Here is a 6,500-nt window from a genome sequence, read left to right as displayed (position 1 = left end):
TGATCCCAAAAATCAATTTCCTTATAACATTTTATTCAGGTGCTTATTTTGAGTTAGCTGAGTGAATAAAGCAGGCTTTGAAATGTAATGTGACAGAATATCCAAATTGTCTTCACGCCAATATATCTAGTAATGACCTATCCCTTTGAAAAAATAAGGTTATTTTTAAAGCAGAGAACACTAAAAAAGTTCTTCAGAAGCAAACCTTTTTGAAGTTGTCACTGTGAGAACACCTGATTTTGCCTTACATGGATATTCTACTGTTCTGCGTTAGTGTCTAATGTGACAATGTATTTTCGTCACTTCTCGTAACATTTTTCTTGTATTTGAAAAGGATACTTAACTTATCGGTCAGTGATTATTTGTGGTTATGTAATGTAAGGTTTGACAAATCAATGTACTGTATTTTGTACCGGTAAAGTTTCTAGCTAAACTCTCGATGTTTTATAAGATTACAAAAAAGAAGAAAGCAAAAAACCCACTACGGTCTGCAAAGTACTGTAAGCTGGGTTTAAAGTCTTTGAAGGAAAGTGCAAATATGGGGAGGCTTTCCGCTCCTTGGCAGGGAAGCTCTGACAAGAACTGGGATGAAAAGCTTTTGTGACCCTGGCCACAAGGGCTCGGTGTAAAACTATATTCATGAATTTAAAAGAAAATGTTGCCGTTTGAACAATTTAAGTAGTAAAGGGTATTTCACTTTAACCCATGTTGGCCTGAGATCAGATTCTAAAAATGTCTTGACAGTTCTACATCCTGACAGTTTTCTGAAAAAGCTATGTTTCTATGTCAGTCGTTCTTCGATTTTTCAAAAATAGCAGACCTACAAGCTTGTAGCGCGCCACTCTGTGGCACGCTATGAGCTTGTAGATCTGCTATCTTTCAATAGCTAAAGCATAACATAATGCTAACACCAAAAGGGGTTCCCACCCAAAATGGGTTAATACAACTAATTCAATTTTTAAGTAATTGTCAAGTAATAAATAAATACATTTATTGAAAAAAAAAGAAAAGAAAAAACATCAAGCAGCTTAAAAACTCTGGGGTGTACACACAAGCCAGATTATACGTTAAAATGACTTCATATGTGTATTAAAGTGAAATACCACATGAACCAATTCTGGGGTGAACATTTGGCAAACATTGCAGATTACAAGCTCACAGGACGTGGTCAAGTAGATCAGCTATTTTCTGTGAAACATTTGGTGTAGAGAGAAATACTAGCAGACCTAGTATGCCCTTGCGGACACGGTCAACTAAGTATATAGGGTTTAAGTGGTTACAAGTTTAAAAATGTGGATTTTCACAAATGAAATACATTTTAAAAGTGTGTTCATCAAATGTTTGGTACGATTTGGTACGATTCACATCTCCAAAAAGTTTTTAACGTACATTTAAGTTAATGTATTAAATGTTCTTACATCAAACAAAGAGCTGCTGGAGCCAGTATTTGCGTTGAGAGATTCCTGCTAATAACTATTTATAAAATATATATTTCTAAAAATGAAAGGAACTGAATGTGCTATTGATGGTATCAAAGAGCCACACAATCTTGCTCAAACAATCAGGGATGTAGTATAGAAATGTGTTTACATCTTTTTTCTAATTATGATTGGTGTTTACACAGAGTTGTCTGCAGGACTAACATAATGATATGAATCGCTACATCCCTGTCACAGTTCATTATCGATTCTAGTGTCATCTGTCAAATGCTTGTCTGAATTGAGGGCTATGAGCAAGCCATGCCTCTAGAGTGTGACTATTTAGCCTGTGTTTTTCTTTTTGAATTTGAGCACAGTAATCCACCTTTTTGTTTTTGTCAGAGCTTCCCTGTGGTGAAGTTTTGTATATTGTAATGTCTACTGTATGTACAGAAGGGTGAAAAAAAATAACAGATGCTTATCATTGGCTTTACACAAATCCGTCTGTGAGATGCTGTCCCATTCCAACTTGTAACAAAGAAAACAGAAAAGAAAAGAGGAATCACGTTTGGTTTAGGACAAAACTTCTAAAGTTCTCCAACTTCGTTTTCAGTTAACATGTTCATTTTGTTTTATGTCTTATCAGTGATTTTTGTTTGCCTTCAATAGATTTGTGATTCCTATGCAAATGAGATTTTAAGAATCTGACCATGAGATAACAGAAACTATATAGAACAGATGATATAGATTATTCCATAGTATATATCCAAATGTTTGTTTTTAAATAGCTAGAGTTTGTTTTTGTTTGTGTTTTTTGAGCCAAACTTCAGTGGAAGATGCCAGGTCGATGACCATTCTGCCTAGTGGTGGTTTGAGCCTTTCTCTTCATTTACACTTTTCTCTTGTTGAACAGCAGTCATTCAGATTAGGGTTGCAACGGTTAATCGGGGTAATCGATGTATTAATCGATTATAAAATAAAGTGAACATTTTATAATTATATGTATAATCAAATAATTGATTAATCTCTATCCCATTGATTAATCTCTATCCCTGTTTCGGGCTGTTTCCAAAAATGTCAAATTGTGAAAATAGGCGGTCGACAACACACTGCGAGTCTGTGACGTGTTGGGAGCTTGTCGATCAGCTATATTCATTATTTTTGCACGACACGATTATTCAATTCATTGAAAAGGTAATTGATAGAATATTTGCGAAGAACATAGTTGTAGCCCTAATTCAGATGAACCATGTACATACGCTATCACTCTTAAGAGAATGCATGACTTAACAACCTGACATTCCAAATCCCTGAAGGTCTATCATAGCTATGCTAGTTTGGTCCGTGTAAGATAAAAGATAAAACGCAAGCTGTCTGGCAAGTGGCAACTAGTCTAAAAGGTAGGGATGCATGCCTCCATGGGTTTCTCGTGGGCAACAATTAACTCAATATCTTGTCATGTGACACTTGTTGCCAACTCCGTTTCTCCATAACTCCTAAAGTCCTGGTTGATATCAGAATATGTTTTTGTGCACCTTCAGATTTTAGCCAGTTGTCACCAAAACTACCTTTTGTGGTGTGCGTCCTGCAGCTGTTAGTTGGAGGATGCAGACCGTTGTTGTTCCACTTTCTCTTCATACACTGTAGTGCAGTGGTTCCCAAACCTTTTCATGTCAAGGAGCCCCAAATTGACACTAATTACCCCGCGGACCCCCATTTGAAAATATATGCCATATCCCATATATGATGGGTCCATTTGGTTCCATTTGTACACTCAGAGTTACAGACCCATAATGGTCCATTTGGTTCCAAACTATCATTTAGCTGGGGACCCCCTGGAACTCCCTCAAGGACCCCTGGGAACCTTCCCTTTGGGAACCACTGCTGTAGTGTCTCCCTACATACCAAGAGTTGTGATCAGTGCTGCCACCAGCATGACATTTTAGTTGACGGTTAAAGGGATATTTCACTTTCAAATAAAATGAACATAAAAATGAATGGAAAAATCACGGATATTAACAATTTTTAATGTATTGTTATTATTTTGTGTGAAATATCCCTTTAATTGTCATACAATGATTTAATTGTTTTTTGGGCATTGAACATTGGAACATAAATATAAATTATGTTTGTTTGTTTTTTTAGGCTTTGGACACAACATTGCCCAGGGCAGATAGGACACAAATTATGTTATACAATGACCAATACCAATAATCAAAATAAGCATGTACCTATTGTACTATGGCCAAAATTGGCCTTGATTCATACACTTTAGAAATAGATCTACAAGCTCACAACACATCACAAAGTTTTCAGTTTGTAGATTGTCTATTTCCACTATTTTTGGAAAACCTTTTTTCACCCCCTACAGATTAATTCATGCAGATTAATGGAAATAATTCAGGTTATTATGTTATAATTGTGACAGGCCTGATTATGATTAGAACTGCATTCTATCCAGATACGCTAACATTGAATCCAGACCCTTGCAGCGCACTCACACGTTGTCTTGTTTTTATGTTCCTATTATAAACGTGGCAAAGAAAACGGAACCATGTTTTCCTCTTCTCTTTATCTCTCGCTCTGGCAGTGATTGAAGTGATTGGCGTAATGGCGTTTGTACCGTTTGTTTGCATACCTGGGACTTGAACCTGTGTCCCACAGTCAAATGCATGACATGATAGCTGCAACAGTCTGGTCCTTTGATACATATGTGTATATACTGTATAGTTTATGCATATGAGATTTATGTATAAGCTCAAGTGGAGTATTTTCAAAGCTGCATTGTGTGATATGTTTGATAGTCACAAGGCCTGACAATAATACACTACTACTGGGCATAACACTAGTACCCACCAATACGTGCACGCGCCACTTCTCCGTAATGTTTGTAAAACATGTTATCAAAAGAAACCAGAGCCCTCACTCTGCGTCTCATTGATGGGCTGTGGACATTATGGAACTCTGTCTACCAATGACATCACTCTGTCTACCAATGACATCACACACACGGAAAGTTGGCATGTTGAAATAAGCCATTGTTCTCGCATTGACCAAAAACAAAGGTTACGTTTTAAATCTTGTTTGAAATGACCAAACCTACCTACCGATGATGTCACTCACTAGTACGCAGGTTTCTGAACTGTCCACAGCCGTCCAACAAAGAGAAGAGAAGAAACTGTCCACAGCCCTCCTTTGAGACACAGATTGAGTACTATACAAAATGGTGACATTTTATGATTATTAGTGAGGATAGGTTGAAAATGGGTGAAATGGTCCTTTAACACAACAGCATAATTCCTCTGTTTTATCGTAAAGGCCCTGTATCGCACAGTGGGGATTTAAAGACATGGCTTTAATAGTTTTATTTGCCTATCATGTCAGGTTATAGACTGGATTAAGTGTAATTTTGATGTTTGTTTTGTTTTTTCTATTGTGCAATGTTTAGTCAGCTACTGTAGTTGCTTCGCACTTTATTTGTGACTTCCTGTTGAAGGAACAGAGACTGTTCTTATGCCCTATGTGAATGCTGACTGTTTCACACCAGATCTATACTCCGGAAATGTTTTCATGTCAAGAGAGAAAAAAAAATGTATTCTGTACATTTTCCTTTGTAAACTATTTTTGGCTTGTCTTGTTCTATTTTTTATTTTATTTTGTACCTGTGAAGATTTTTTTTGAGGGATGCAAAACTAGAAAGGGCTTAATCCAGTGCAGCTTGTTCTCCTGTGTCGTTGGAAAGAAATCAGTATCCGAATGTACTTCTTGTGTTGACCATTTCTTCATCTCTCATGTCATGTGACAGTTGGTTTGGGGAAAGTATGTAGTGTTGTGAACTGAAGTTGGTTAGCCTTGGACCAACTAAGACTGTCAGCCATTTATTTGATTGATTCTGACATATGCATTTTTGGCAGTCTTTGAGACTTCCCCAAATAGTGTTTGGAATTCTGTGCGCAGCAGTTTAAACCTGCCTGTTTTAAGTTGCTCTGTTTATAAAAAATATATATATAAATAGTTTGGAGAAGTACTGGGCACAGGACACCGAATTCTAAACACTGTTTGGGGAAGTCTCCAATACTATCAGAGATGCATAAATGTCTGAATTGCTAAAATAAATCTCTGACAGTTTTGGTCCAAGGCCATGAAGTGGGAATGAGCTCACCTTGATGGACGCTTGACTTTGGCCATACATACTGCCACTGCCAACATAGTGCTAGAGCCAACACTAACAGGAAAGATGAGGGGCTAGTGGGCTTTTTATGGAAACTCCAAATCTGTTTTCCAGAAAGCTTCAAGGGAGTGGAAAACGTTAATCTACTCTAAACATAATCATAAGACTGGTTCACTTTCTCGTCCTCAGTGTTGGTATACTGTTAAAAAGGATGTCGTTTATGTCTAGATTGAGGCAACACACATGCTATCCTCGTATAATTGGTCCCCACTATAATGCTCATGATAAAATGGTTAAAAACAAATCTACTTGGTCTGTGTCTCAGAGAAGAGATGTCGACAGTTGAGAAACCTGCCTACCAGTGACATCATCGATGAGGAATCCATCCAAGCTAAGCCATTCCTGGAAAGTCATCATGCTATAACAGAAGCCATTGTGCTCGCGTTACGATCACGTCACTGGTAGGCGGGTTTCTGAAGTGTCCACAGCCCTACTATGAGAGACAGACCGAGTGAGGACCAATTATATGAAAATGGGTGAATTTGTCCTTTAACATGACTAATGGGGCTGGGCAATATATCGATATTACATCAATATTGTGATATGAGACCAGATATTGTCTGGGATTTTTCATATCGTAATATGGTGATGGCAAAAGTGTTGCCTTTTCCTGGTTTTAATCACTTAAGCCTTATTTTATACTTTCAAAACTGGTCCAAAATTGCAGATCTACGAGCTCACAATCCGACGCATTGACAGGTTGTAGATCGGTTATTTTTGCAATTAATAAATGAGGAAATGTATACACATTTTTACAAATTTAAAAGAAAATGTACATTATCGTCAATATAGATATGGAACTATTTGGTCAAAAAGTGATATATGATTTTGTCCATATCACCCAGCCCTGG

The sequence above is a fragment of the Electrona antarctica genome, assembly GCF_951216825.1.
Source record: "Electrona antarctica genome assembly, chromosome: 7".
NCBI classification, from domain to species: Eukaryota; Metazoa; Chordata; class Actinopteri; order Myctophiformes; family Myctophidae; genus Electrona; species Electrona antarctica.
This window is presented reverse-complemented; position numbering follows the sequence as displayed.